The 13,900-nt window shown below is 38.0% G+C and overlaps 1 protein-coding gene across 10 annotated transcripts in view; it reads left to right on the forward strand.

Annotated features, from left to right (window-relative positions):
• The window catches only part of Cntn4 (contactin 4), a 997,076-nt gene that overhangs the window by 250,063 nt on the left and 733,113 nt on the right, over positions 1-13,900 (forward strand). The window lies entirely within an intron of this gene.

Below are 13,900 nucleotides of genomic sequence, written 5' to 3' on the forward strand. Positions count from 1 at the left end.
TTCCAGTGCCCATGTGTTGCAGATGCTTCCCTAGTTTTTCTTCTATTAGTTTGAGTGTGTCTGGTTTGATGTGGAGGTCCTTGATCCACTTGGACTTAAGCTTTGTACAGATTGATAAGAATGGATCGATCTGGATTCTTCTACATGTTGACCTCCAGTTGAACCAGCACCATTTGCTGAAAATGCTATCTTTTTTCCATTGGATGGTTTTGGCTCCTTTGTCAAAAATCAAGTGACCATAGGTGTGTGCATTCATTTCTGGGTCTTCAATTCTATTCCATTGGTCTATCTGTCTGTCTCTGTACCAATACCATGCAGTTTTTATCACTATTGCTCTGTAATACTGCTTGAGTTCAGGGATAGTGATTCCCCCTGAAGTCCTTTTATTGTTGAGGATAGCTTTAGCTATCCTGGGTTTTTTGTTATTCCAGATGAATTTGCAAATTGTTCTGTCTAACTCTTTGAAGAATTGGATTGGTATTTTGATGGGGATTGCATTGAATCTGTAGATTGCTTTTGGTAAAATGGCCATTTTTACTATATTAATCCTGCCAATCCATGAGCATGGGAGATCTTTCCATCTTCTGAGGTCTTCTTCAATTTCCTTCTTCAGTGTCTTGAAGTTCTTATTGTACAGATCTTTTACTTGCTTTGTCAAAGTCACACCGAGGTACTTTATATTATTTGGGTCTATTATGAAGGGTGTCGTTTCCCTTATTTCTTTCTCGGCTTGTTTCTCTTTTGTATAGAGGAAGGCAACTGATTTATTTGAGTTAATTTTATACCCAGCCACTTTGCTGAAGTTGTTTATCAGCTTTAGTAGTTCTCTGGTGGAACTTTTGGGATCACCTAAATATACTATCATATCATCTGCAAATAGTGATATTTTGACTTCTTCTTTTCCGATCTGTATCCCCTTGACCTCCTTTTGTTGTCTGATTGCTCTGGCTAGAACTTCAAGAACTATATTGAATAAGTAGGGAGAGAGTGGGCAGCCTTGTCTACTCCCTGATTTTAGTGGGATTGCTTCAAATTTCTCTCCATTTAGTTTAATGTTAGCAACTGGTTTGCTGTATATGGCTTTTACTATGTTCAGGTATGGGCCTTGAATTCCTATTCTTTCCAGGACTTTTATCATGAAGGGGTGTTGAATTTTGTCAAATGCTTTCTCAGCGTCTAATGAAATGATCAAGTGGTTTTGTTCTTTCAGTTTGTTTATATAATGGATCACGTTGATGGTTTTCCGTATATTAAACCATCCCTGCATGCCTGGGATGAAGCCTACTTGGTCATGGTGGATGATTGTTCTGATGTGCTCTTGGATTCGGTTTGCCAGAATTTTGTTGAGTATTTTTGTGTCGATATTCATAAGGGAAATTGGTCTGAAGTTCTCTTTCTTTGTTGTGTCTTTGTGTGGTTTAGGTATAAGAGTAATTGTGGCTTCGTAGAAGGTATTCGGTAGTGATCCATCTGTTTCAATTTTGTGGAATAGTTTGGATAATATTGGTATGAGGTCTTCTATGAAGGTTTGATAGAATTCTGCACTAAACCCGTCTGGACCTGGGCTCTTTTTTGTTGGGAGACCTTTAATGACTGCTTCTATTTCCATAGGAGTTATAGGGTTGTTTAACTGGTTTATCTGTTCCTGATTTAACTTCGGTACCTGGTATCTGTCTAGGAAATTGTCCATTTCCTGAAGATTTTCAAGTTTTGTTGAATATAGGTTTTTATAGTAAGATCTGATGATTTTTTGAATTTCCTCTGAATCTGTAGTTATGTCTCCCTTTTCATTTCTGATTTTGTTAATTTGGACGCACTCTCTGTGTCCTCTCGTTAGTCTGGCTAAGGGTTTATCTATCTTGTTGATTTTCTCAAAGAACCAACTTTTGGTTCTGTTGATTCTTTCTATGGTCCTTTTTGTTTCTACTTGGTTGATTTCAGCTCTGAGTTTGATTATTTCCTGCCTTCTAATCCTCCTGGGTGTATTTGCTTCTTTTTGTTCTAGAGCTTTTAGGTGTGCTGTCAAGCTGCTGACATATGCTCTTTCCTGTTTCTTTCTGCAGGCACTCAGCGCTATGAGTTTTCCTCTTAGCACAGCTTTCATTGTGTCCCATAAGTTTGGGTATGTTGTACCTTCATTTTCATTAAATTCTAAAAAGTTTTTAATTTCTTTCTTTATTTCTTCCTTGACCAGGTTATCATTGAGTAGAGCATTGTTTAATTTCCAAGTATATGTGGGCATTCTTCCTTGATTGATATTGAAGACAAGTTTTAGGCCTTGGTGGTCCGATAGCACGCATGGGATTATTTCTATCTTTCTGTACCTGTTGAGGCCCGTTTTTTGACCAATTATATGGTCAATTTTGGAGAAAGTACCATGAGGAGCTGAGAAGAAGGTATATCCTTTTGCTTTAGGATAGAATGTTCTATAAATATCCGTTAAGTCCATTTGGCTCATGACTTCTCTTAGTCTGTCTACATCTCTGTTTAATTTCTGTTTCCATGATCTGTCCGTTGATGAGAGTGGGGTGTTGAAATCTCCCACTATTTTTGTGTGAGGTGCAATGTGTGTTTTGAGCTTTAGTAAGGTTTCTTTTACGTATGTAGGTGCCCTTGTATTTGGGGCATAGATATTTAGGATTGAGAGTTCATCTTGGTGGATTTTTCCTTTGATGAATATGAAGTGTCCTTCCTTATCTTTTTTGATGACTTTTAGTTGAAAATTGATTTTATTTGATATTAGAATGGTTACTCCAGCTTGCTTCTTCTGACCATTTGCTTGGAAAATTTTTTCCAGCCTTTCACTCTGAGGTAATGTCTGTCTTTGTCTCTGAGGTGTGTTTCCTGTAGTCAGCAGAATGCAGGGTCCTCATTGCGTATCCAGTTTGTTAATCTATGTCTTTTTATTGGGGAGTTGAGGCCATTGATGTTGAGAGATATTAAGGAATAGTGATTATTGCTTCCCGTTACATTCATATTTGGATGTGAGGTTATGTTTGTGTGCTTTCATTCTCTTTGTTTTGTTGCCAAGACGATTAGTTTCTTGCTTCTTCTAGGGTATAGCTTGCCTCCTTATGTTGGGCTTTACCATTTATTATCCTTTGTAGTGCTGGATTTGTAGAAAGATATTGTGTAAATTTGGTTTTGTCATGGAATATCTTGGTTTCTCCATCTATGTTAATTGAGAGTTTTGCAGGATACAGTAACCTGGGCTGGCATTTGTGTTCTCTTAGGGTCTGTATGACATCAATCCAGGATCTTCTGGCCTTCATAGTTTCTGGCGAGACGTCTGGTGTGATTCTGATAGGTCTGCCTTTATATGTTACTTGACCTTTTTCCCTTACTGCTTTTAATATTCTTTCTTTATTTTGTGCGTTTGGTGTTTTGACAATTATGTGACGGGAGGTGTTTCTTTTCTGGTCCAATCTATTTGGAGTTCTGTAGGCTTCTTGTATGCCTATGGGTATCTCTTTTTTTAGGTTAGGGACGTTTTCTTCTATGATTTTGTTGAAGATATTTTCTGGTCCTTTGAGCTGGGTGTCTTCACTCTCTTCTATACCTATTATCCTTAGGTTTGATCTTCTCATTGAGTACTGGATTTCCTGTATGTTTTGGACCAGTAGCTTTTTCTGCTTTACATTATCTTTGACAGTTGAGTCAATGATTTCTATGGAATCTTCTGCTCCTGAGATTCTCTCTTCCATCTCTTGTATTCTGTTGGTGAAGCTTGTATCTACAGCTCCTTGTCTCTTCTTTTGGTTTTTTATATCCAGGGTTGTTTCCATGTGTTCTTTCTTGATTGCTTCTATTTCCATTTTTAATTCCTTCAACTGTTTGATTGTGTTTTCCTGGAATTCTTTCAGGGATTTTTGTGACTCCTCTCTATGGGCTTCTACTTATTTATTTATGATTTCCTGATATTCTTTCAGGGATTTTTGTGTCTCCTCTCTATGGGCTTCTACTTGTTTATTTATGTTTTCCTGGAATTCTTTCAGGCATTTTTGTGATTCCTCTCTGTAGGCTTCTACTTGTTTATTAATGTTTTCCTGTGTTTCTCTAAGGGAGTTCTTCACGTCTTTCTTGAAGTCCTCCAGCATCATGATCAAATATGATTTTGAAACTAGATCTTGCTTTTCTGGTGTGTTTGGACATTCCATGTTTGTTTTGGTGGGAGAATTGGGCTCCGATGATGCCATGTAGTCTTGGTTTCTGTTGCTTGGGTTCCTGTGCTTGCCTCTCGCCATCAGATTATCTCTAGTGTTACTTTGTTCTGCTATTTCTGACAGTGGCTAGACTGTCCCTATAAGCCTGTGTGTCAGGAGTGCTGTAGACCTGTTTTCCTGTTTTCTTTCAGCCAGTTATGGGGACAGAGTGTTCTGCTTTCGTGCGTGTAGTTTTTCCTCTGTACAGGTCTTCAGCTGTTCCTGTGGGCCTGTGTCTTGAGTTCACCAGGCAGGTCACTTGCAGCATAGAAGTTGGTCTTACCTGTGGTCCCGAGGCTCAAGTTCGCTCGTGGGGTGCAGCCCACGGGCTCTTTGCAGCGGCAGCAACCAGGAAGACCTGTGCCGCCCCTTCTGGGAGCTTCAGTGCACCAGGGTTCCAGATGCCCTTTGGTGTTTTCCTCTGGCGTCCAAGATGTATGTACAGAGAGCAGTCTCTTCTGGTTTCCCAGGCTTGTCTGCCTCTCTGAAGGTTTAGCTCTCCCTTCCACGGGATTTGGGTGCAGAGAACTGTTTTTCCGGTCTGTTTCCTTCAGGTTCCGGCGGTGTCTCAGGCAGGGGTCCTGCCGCTCCTGGGCCCTCCCCCACGGGAGCCCAGAGGCCTTATACCTGTTTTTTTTTTTAAAGTTAAAAAACAGAGATGAAAAAAATAAAGATATCTTGCATAGGTCACCCAGTGGTTCTCACAACGAACTACATAATTGTGATGGTGAGTTTTTTCTGGTCTTTATCAAAATATACAGTGTATGTATAATGTCATAGATACAGCTGATCTCTGTTTGCCAAGAAATCCTAATTATGACAAACAAAAGTCTCAATTAGTTTACTTGGAAAATCTAAAGTACTTTATAGATACCACATGGATGGATGGATGGATGGATGGATGGATGGATGGATGGATGGATCGATGGATGGATGGATAGATGGATGGATGGGCTGGTGGGCTGGTGGGCTGGTAGATGGATGGATGGGTGGATGAATGGATGGATGGATGGATGGATGGATGGATGGATGTGTTGTGTCAGGAGCTCTAATTATGTGTCTGGGTTTCTGGACTCTGTCTGCATGCAGCTTATACCTACCTACACCATATCCTTCCCTCTGTGTATTCATCTATCCACTCCTCACTTCTTTCTACTCTCTATCTCTACTTACTTGTTCCACTCCCACTCTTGTACTTACCTAAGCTCCTCCATTCTTGTCATCTTCCTGTTCTCTTTTTCAGTCTCCACTTTAGTATGAACTACTTGTCAATTTATTATGAACTTCCTGGCATTCCCAGCTCTGTATTCCCATGACTCTTTGGCACCCTTCTTCAGGAATGATTTAGCTTCTGTATCTCAATAAAAAAAGTTCCATTGGGAAAAACATCAAGTTGATTTGTGGCGCAAGGAGAAAGTAGAATTCCCTTGTACACAGGTCTGTGGATAATTAATGCATCTGTGAATTATTTACTCTTGCCTTGTTATGACTACATAGGCAAGGGAAAGAACTGGAAAATCTCATCATAACTCATGGGTTCAAAGGGAATTGAACCCATTAGGTTGGGAAATGGGGAAAGGTATGGAACAGTTCTATTTCTTGTATTAGGAGTGTGAAATGGAGTTTCTGCCCATTTGTCTGTGTATCAGGAAGCAGTTGTTACAGCTCATACCAGGGTCATGTATAACTTTCAGAGGCCTAGTACTAGTGACTTAATCTGTAAGTGAGACTCTACCCATAAGCCAAACAGCATCACAATCTGGGAACAAAGAACTCTATATTTGTTACACTTACATTGTTTGAATTGAATACTATGGCCAAAAGAAAATTAAAAAAGAAAATGTTTATTCTGGCTTAGAGTTCCAAAGGGATCGAGAATTCTTCATGGTGATGAAGGCATAGCATGGTGGTAGGCAGGCACAGGAAAGCTGGCTGGTCCCTACAGGAAAGACAAAGGGAGAAAGAGCAGATGACAATATTTTGTAAACTCGCACCCATACCCAGTGACATACTTCCTTCAACAAGGCTTCACCTCTAAAAGGTTCTCTAAGCTCCCTATCAGCATATCAATGGGGTCAAGGAATTAAAATTGAATATTTCAATTTAAAAAAAAGTTAAACAATGTTCTTTTCTAACCAGTTCCTTAGTGACTACATAGCCTGTTGTCCACAGAGCACACTTACATTATCAGTGTCAGAGAAAACTAATTATGACTCTAGAATCACTAGGTTATATAGAATGGAGCAGGAGAGCCTAACACTCTAATTTTCTGCTTAAGCTTTAAGCAAGATGAATTTCTGTTGAGTTAAGCTCCTTGCTTAAAGACAACGTAGCTTTTGGATCAGGTTTGAATTAAAAACATAATTCTGTTATTTCTACCATGTGACTGGACTGGTATTTACTACAGTGATTCCAAGTTCCTTTGTTCACCTGAGTAGGAGTTACTGTGTACATAGCTTTAATTCACAGCCTCTGTCTGTTTTTTAGTTCACACAGGTACTCTGAGCATAAACATATACACAGAAAGACAGATTTATCTATGTTTCAGCCAAGCTTTTGCAAAGCAAGACCAGGCTGCAAAAAGATTGTTGATTGATACTAAATTTTGGACAGCAGGGTGTATATTTTCAGCAACAAGATGAGTAACTTGGGCTAAAGCAGACGATGAGAATAAAACTCAGATTTATTAAGGACCTTTCCCGTGATCTGGCTATGTCCTTACTCGGCACTAAAATAAATATTGTCCGATTCCAATTATATGATCCTGGGATGTGTAATATAGCTTTGATTAACTGCTATAAATTGCTATCGTTTTCTTAATCCTGGGTGTGTTTCCCATCATCCTTTATCACCTGTAGATTTAAAATGCTGTGATATTCTTTATATTTCTTCAAGAATACATTCCTAAGATATATATTGCGCCTAGAAGTTTTTTTTTGAAGGCTCCTGCCACTCTCTTTTATGTTCCAAAAATATTAATTCTACTCATATTATTTGATTTATGTAGTATGTAGAGTAACCAGTGGGTCAGAAAAAACAGCTTGTTCTGTGCAATTTCTAGACTCCACAGATGAAGGTATGTTTGCTATGAAAAGTCTCTCTCTCTCTCTCTCTCTCTCTCTCTCTCTCCCTCCCTCCCTCCCTCCCTCCCTTCCTTCCTTCGTTCCTTCCTTCTATCCTTCCTTCCTCTTTCTTTCTTTCTTGCAATCTATACATACATTGATTTGTATAAATAGATATTTTAGTTTTTCTTTATTTAAGGGAATTTTGTACATTTACACAATGGGATATAATATCAATTTCCTACCTGCACTCTACTACTCTATATTCCACTCTGGAAATGTCCTGACTTAGTTTCTTTTTAAATAACCACTAGATCCAGATAATGCTGCCTGTATATGCATGGCTGCTGAGTCATCCACTAGAATATGGCTATTCTATCACTGGCGATGTCCTTACAAAAGAGCTATTGGTTCTCTTTCTCATCAGATCTGTCAATTGCCAGAAGTTCTTGAGGAAGGAGGAGGGCCTGGAAATCTTTATGCCAACAGTGGTGAAACTATGGCTGGCTTGAAAATGTGCAGCTTTTGTACAGGTTATCTCTTATGCTTAATATCCCCCATATATATTGGCCCCTATCATAACCAGACAACAGTGTTTCATTGAACATCTACACACATCCTTCAGCCCTTATTTTCTTTCCACTCCTCTTCTGTACTGTTCGTTATTTCCTAGTGGTATTGGTGGTACTTGCTTGATACAGATTTCCTGTTTAGTACTCAACCATCGGTCTCTTTCTCTCATCATTTATACTGGGCTCATCACTCTGTTGACTGCTCAACAGTGCAACAAAGACTAAACCTGGTGAACAGGTGTTTCTAATTCCCTTACTTTTGGTAGGCGTGACAAAAAAATAATAGTATATCATTTCTATCTACTCAAGATACACACTGTTATACACTTAGCAATTTAAATAATATCTCTTTGTTATTTCTATGATCTTGGACATGGTTGTTTGCCATTTGTATCTCAGTTTTCTACTATCAACCTTGTTGTAATATAATATAATATATATATTGATATATATGATATATAGGATAATATAATATTATAATTTACAGTATAATGTGGGTGAGAGCATATTCAGAGAAACTTAGCAAGTGCTCAGCATTGTAATTGCTTAGCAAGTATTCCCCCTTAAACCATTTCTTGAGACATTGAATGTCTATAGGAAAACGTAATCATAGAATAATCATTCTGCTGTCTCACCCCTCATGCCTAGAGTGTTCCTAGGTATCTGGCATTAAGTTTTAATAGTAATTACAACTGAGCAATTTATAATATAAATTTGCTGAGGGAAAAAATAAGAAAAGTGTGCTTCCTATAGCTAATTAAAAGTAATTCTAACTGATATACTATTTAATATTCCACACAGCATCACTCCTGCTCTAAGCATAATGTCTGAGAGTTAATGGAAAATAATGGCAGGGCAGATCTGAACTAAAGCACACGGTATATTTTTTGCGTGTGATGTTGCTCCAGGTGTCAACTGATTGGTTATATGAAATGAACAGCAGTTTTTGAATTCTGAAGTTATTGTTCCACGGAAAAAGGTTCCTTTCATAAAAGTGTAATTTATGATTTATCAAGAAACATTGTTGGAGCCTCACGAGGTTGCACATACCTGTAATTTTATCACTTGTTAGTCTGAGACAAGAGGAAAATTAGTTCAAAACTTCTGTCTCAAAAAAACCTAAAGTTCAAGGGAGATAGTGTTAAAGCTTTATCTGTCTTACGATGAAAAGGAGTTTCAGAATGATTGTGTCAGCTTGCACTCCCACCAGCAATGGTGGAGTGTTCCTCTTTCTCCATATTCTCGCCAGCATCTGCTGTCATCTGAGTTTTTTATTGTAGCCATTCTGACTAGTGTGAGTTGGAATCTCAGGGTTGTTTTGATTGTATTTCCCTGATGACGAAGGATGCTGATAATTGGACATAGTACTACCCGAAGACCCAGCTATACCACTCCTGGGCATATACCTAAAATATGCTCCAACATTGACAAGGACACATGTTCCAGTATGTTCATAGCATCCTTATTTATAATAGCCAGAATCTGGAAAGAACCCAGATGTCCCTCAACTGAGGAATGGATACAGAAAATGTGGTACATTTACACAATGGAGTACTAATCAGCTATTAAAAACAATAACTTAATGAAATTCATAGGCAAATGGATAGAAATAGAAAATATCATCCTCAGTGAGGTAACCCAATCACAAAAAAAAGAACACACATGGTATGCACTCACTGATAAGTGGATATTAGCTCAAAAGCTTGGATTACCCAAGATACAATCTCCAGACAATATTAAGCTCAAGAAGGAGGATGACCAAAGTGCCGATGCTTCAGTTCTTCTTAGAAGGAGAAACACAAATATTCATAGGAGGAAATACGGAGACAGTTTGGAGCAGAGACTGAAGGAAAGGCCATACAGAGACTGTCCCACCTGGGGACCTAGCATATATACATACAGATACCAAACCCAGACAATATTGCCAAGAAGTACATGCTGACAGGAGCCTGATATAGCTATCTCCTGAGAGGTTCTGCCAGAGCATGACAAGTACAGAGGTGAATCCTAGAATCATTTCAGCCAACCATTGAAATGAGAATGGGATCCCCATTGGAGGAGTTAGAGAAAGTATTGAAGGAGCCTAAGGGGCTTGTAACCCCAGGAGAACAACAATACCAATCAACCAGAGCTCCCAGGGACTAAATCACCATCTAAAGACTGCACATGGACAGACCCATGTCTCCAGCTGCTTATGTAGCAGAGGATGACCTTGTTGGGCAACAATGGGAGGAGAAGACCTTTGTCCTGCCAAGGCTGGATCCCTACTTCCCCCAAAGTAGGAGAATGTCAGGGCAGGTAGGCAGGTAGGCAGGAAGGGGTGGGTGGATAGGTGGGGGAACACTCTCATAGAAGAAGAGGGAGGGGTCTACGATAGAGGGTTTTTGGATGTGAAACCCCAGGAAAGGGGATAACATTTGAAATTTAAATTTAAATAATCCAATACAAAATAGTGTCAGAGGCACCAAAAGGTGCTGGTTTCACATTGAGGGAAAAATAAAAGTACTTCCTTTTTGATTTGTTTGGTCAAGAGGTAGCCCAACTTTGAATTCTCACCTCTCCCCTGGTCCTCACTCTTCCTGCAACTTGTGGTTCTTGACTTCTCTATAGTAGGTATTGTGAGTGTCTTTCATTCCACATATGATCCCTGGTGGTCTCTTATTGCTCTCTGGAAATACTGTCCCTAACAAGGATTTTCTTCATATTTACTGAACAGCACAAAAAGCATTGCATGGGAAAAGGAATGAGGGATACTTTAAGAAATGTTTAACTGAGTTTTATAAGGGATTAAGCTTTTTGCCCAACTGACCCCAAAGCACTGCAAATACATTGGTCAGGCATAATCACTATGTTGTCTCTAATGTTTATAGTGAATATCTAATGTATAAGGTCATTTTCTACCTGTTTGCTGCTTTCAACAAATGATTATAATAACACATATATGCACATAAGCATTTCTCTCTGGAACAAGACCATGAGAAGGAATATAATTGAGATTATAACTGTGTATTAACTTATGTTGTAAAAGCTAATTATGTAGGAAATCTGAAGTTGATTGTTACATTATTCTTATAAATAATTGGTTAAGCAAATAGAGTTAGCAGCAGAGTATGCTTCTTTATTTCTAAGGTATATTATTAACTTGTGTGTGAGATCCAGAAAAGCGTCCAGTCTTTTATAATGAAAAAGATATTTTCATAAAAGTGTATCACCACGTGATAGTGAAATACTTTCTGCAAAAACTTGAGGACCTGATTTCAATCCTTAAACTCTATGTGAACAAATCACTGTGACGAAAGCCACTCAGAATCCCAGGACAGGATTCACAGAGCTCACTGGGTAGCCAGTGTAGTATATTTGGTGATCTTTAGGTCAATGAAAGATCCTATTTCAAAATAAAACAGAAATCAACAGCAACAGCCACAAAAATAAAAGCACAGAAAACTAGAAACAATACCGGAGGTGATCTCTAGCCTGTGCACATACACATACACATACACACACACACACACACACACACACACACATACACACACACACATACTTACACACAAATTGATAGGCACACACACACATACATACACCACACCACACACACCATACCATACACACACACACAACACACCACACACCACACACACACACCACACCACACACACACCACACCACACACACACATATACACACACACCACACACCATACCATACATATCGTAACACATACACACACACGTACACAAACACACACACACACCATACCATACACACACACACACCACACAACCATACCATACACACACACACACACAAAATTAAAACAAACAAATAAAAAATATTTATCATATAAAATATATATAAAATTGTATGATATTCTCTTTTACAATAGCTTAAGTCTCTAAAAATGGAATTTGTCCCTGGGTTCCTTGTAGAGTGAAATGCCATGGGAAGACTTAGCTTTGTAATTAGGACATTTGTATAGAATCATTTGATATTCTGAGTCTTTTTTCTTTGTCACAGTAAAATCATCATCTTCCAAATGAATTACAGAAATATATTTGCAGATTTAATCACCCATGACAACTCAGATATAATGAAACAGTGACTTTGGGAGACCTGATGCCATACTGATACATCAGTCTGGTCTGCACCATTTAATTAGCTGGATGTAAATTTACTAATAGAGTTGCTAGAATTTTTATAGGTAGGTACATTGTAATTAAATAGAATTTAGAATAGCTGTTAGACAAACATAATAAACAAGGTAATACATAGGCTTAAAAACTGTACTATTTACTTAGGAACTACGCTGTGGAACTGATATCTTCCAGACAGCAGCATACGTTCCTGACAGATGCTGTTTGAACCTTATATTATTTCTACATCATATCTGAGTTCTACCCAAACTAATACTAATATAATAATAATACATATTATTTTTCATTCCCATTTACACACTTCCTAGTCCATTGTTTTAGAGTTCCTAACAAGTACCAAGTGCTGTAAAATATAATTGTAAACATAGAGCTTGCCCAATAAAGAATTAATTGTAAATATACATTGAAATACAAGATGAACAGATGATTATTGTATATTGAGATAAGCCCAGTATTATTTGGAGCATGGAATGCATTGCAGACCTACCAAGAGAGTCTACACTAGAAGAGGGTGCCAAAGGGCTGAATTGGCAAAATACAATGTCTTCAGGCACTTCCAAAGACAAGAATGGGGGCAGGAAATCAGGGTGATTTTGTATTCCTTCTTTTCCATATTTTTATTCTACTGATTTTTTAATTTATTTGTATTTTCTTTAAAAAATATTATTTCCTCAAGTAATAGTTTCTATATAATCTCCAAGTTATTTATTTTTTCCTAAACAAATCTTTTTTTAATTGAAATATAATGATACAGACAATTTCCCCAACATTTGGGACTTTTATTTTGATATCTGGTCAAAAATGTGAAGGCAGTATCACATAATGTTGGCACTAACTCAAGAAACAGATTTTCCTCTTATTAAAGAATGATACAAGCTTAGATTTCCTTGAGACAAAATCAGGATGTTGACGTCATAGCCACTAAGGCATTGTCTGGGAGTGATGAGGTATTTGTTTCATTGCTTTGTCTAGGTACCTCATAATGTAGTTAGATAATGAGTCATATGCTTGACATGATGTTGCCAGCATGATGTCCTTGTAAGGAGAAAAATTACCCTTATATTTAATAATATATTATTGTCTCATTTTGCAGTCTTGTATATCTGTCCATGTTGGAACCCATTGAAAATTAGTACTTGGAAACTCTTAGTTCCCCAGGAGATATTTGATGATGTCTTGAAGTAATTTCAGTTGGAGCAGCTGGAGGTAGCTGCTGTTCGCATGTCATAGGCAGGGACAGCATATTGCTGACTCCCCTGCAATGAAAAAACTGGTTTTCAGAACAACCATCTGACCAGAAACATCATGGGTCAAGTTACAGCATCCTTGGTCTACACAGTATCCTAAGGTTGTTCTCTGATCTTGGCTTTTGTTTCCTTGTGCCTTTAGTACTCATTTCAAATTGAGAATTTAATAGTGTTTTCTTGTAACTTTGTTGAAATTAGAGCTGGGTTATTATCACAGAAATTATATGCTCTAATGGTAAAAGAACAGAAAACAAGTTCTATGTTTTACATGATTAAATTTCTACCTAAAATCCCCCCATACATAGTTCCTCGTTTTAGTGCATGGCAGTAACACTGGCAATGTCCGTAAATGTGTATTGACCTTGTTGGTAGACACTGAAGGTCTCTTAGAGAACAATTCAAATACAGACATTATTTTCCTAGTGGATCTATAATTTAATTGCATTAAAATGGTTCTCAAATAATTGCATAATGCTTATTTTACCGAGAATTTTGATAAATTTTAGTGTTTAATACAGAGTGATCTCAGAACAGCAGCCAGAATCGAGCAAGGGAAGCCTGTACAATTTTATGATTAAGTAGCAAAATAAAGGCATAAGAGTTGGTCACTTCAACCCTGCATGGGTAATAAACAAGAACATGTTGCAGAATTATACGGAATTG

Source organism: Rattus norvegicus, chromosome 4, assembly GCF_036323735.1.
Source record: "Rattus norvegicus strain BN/NHsdMcwi chromosome 4, GRCr8, whole genome shotgun sequence".
NCBI classification, from domain to species: Eukaryota; Metazoa; Chordata; class Mammalia; order Rodentia; family Muridae; genus Rattus; species Rattus norvegicus.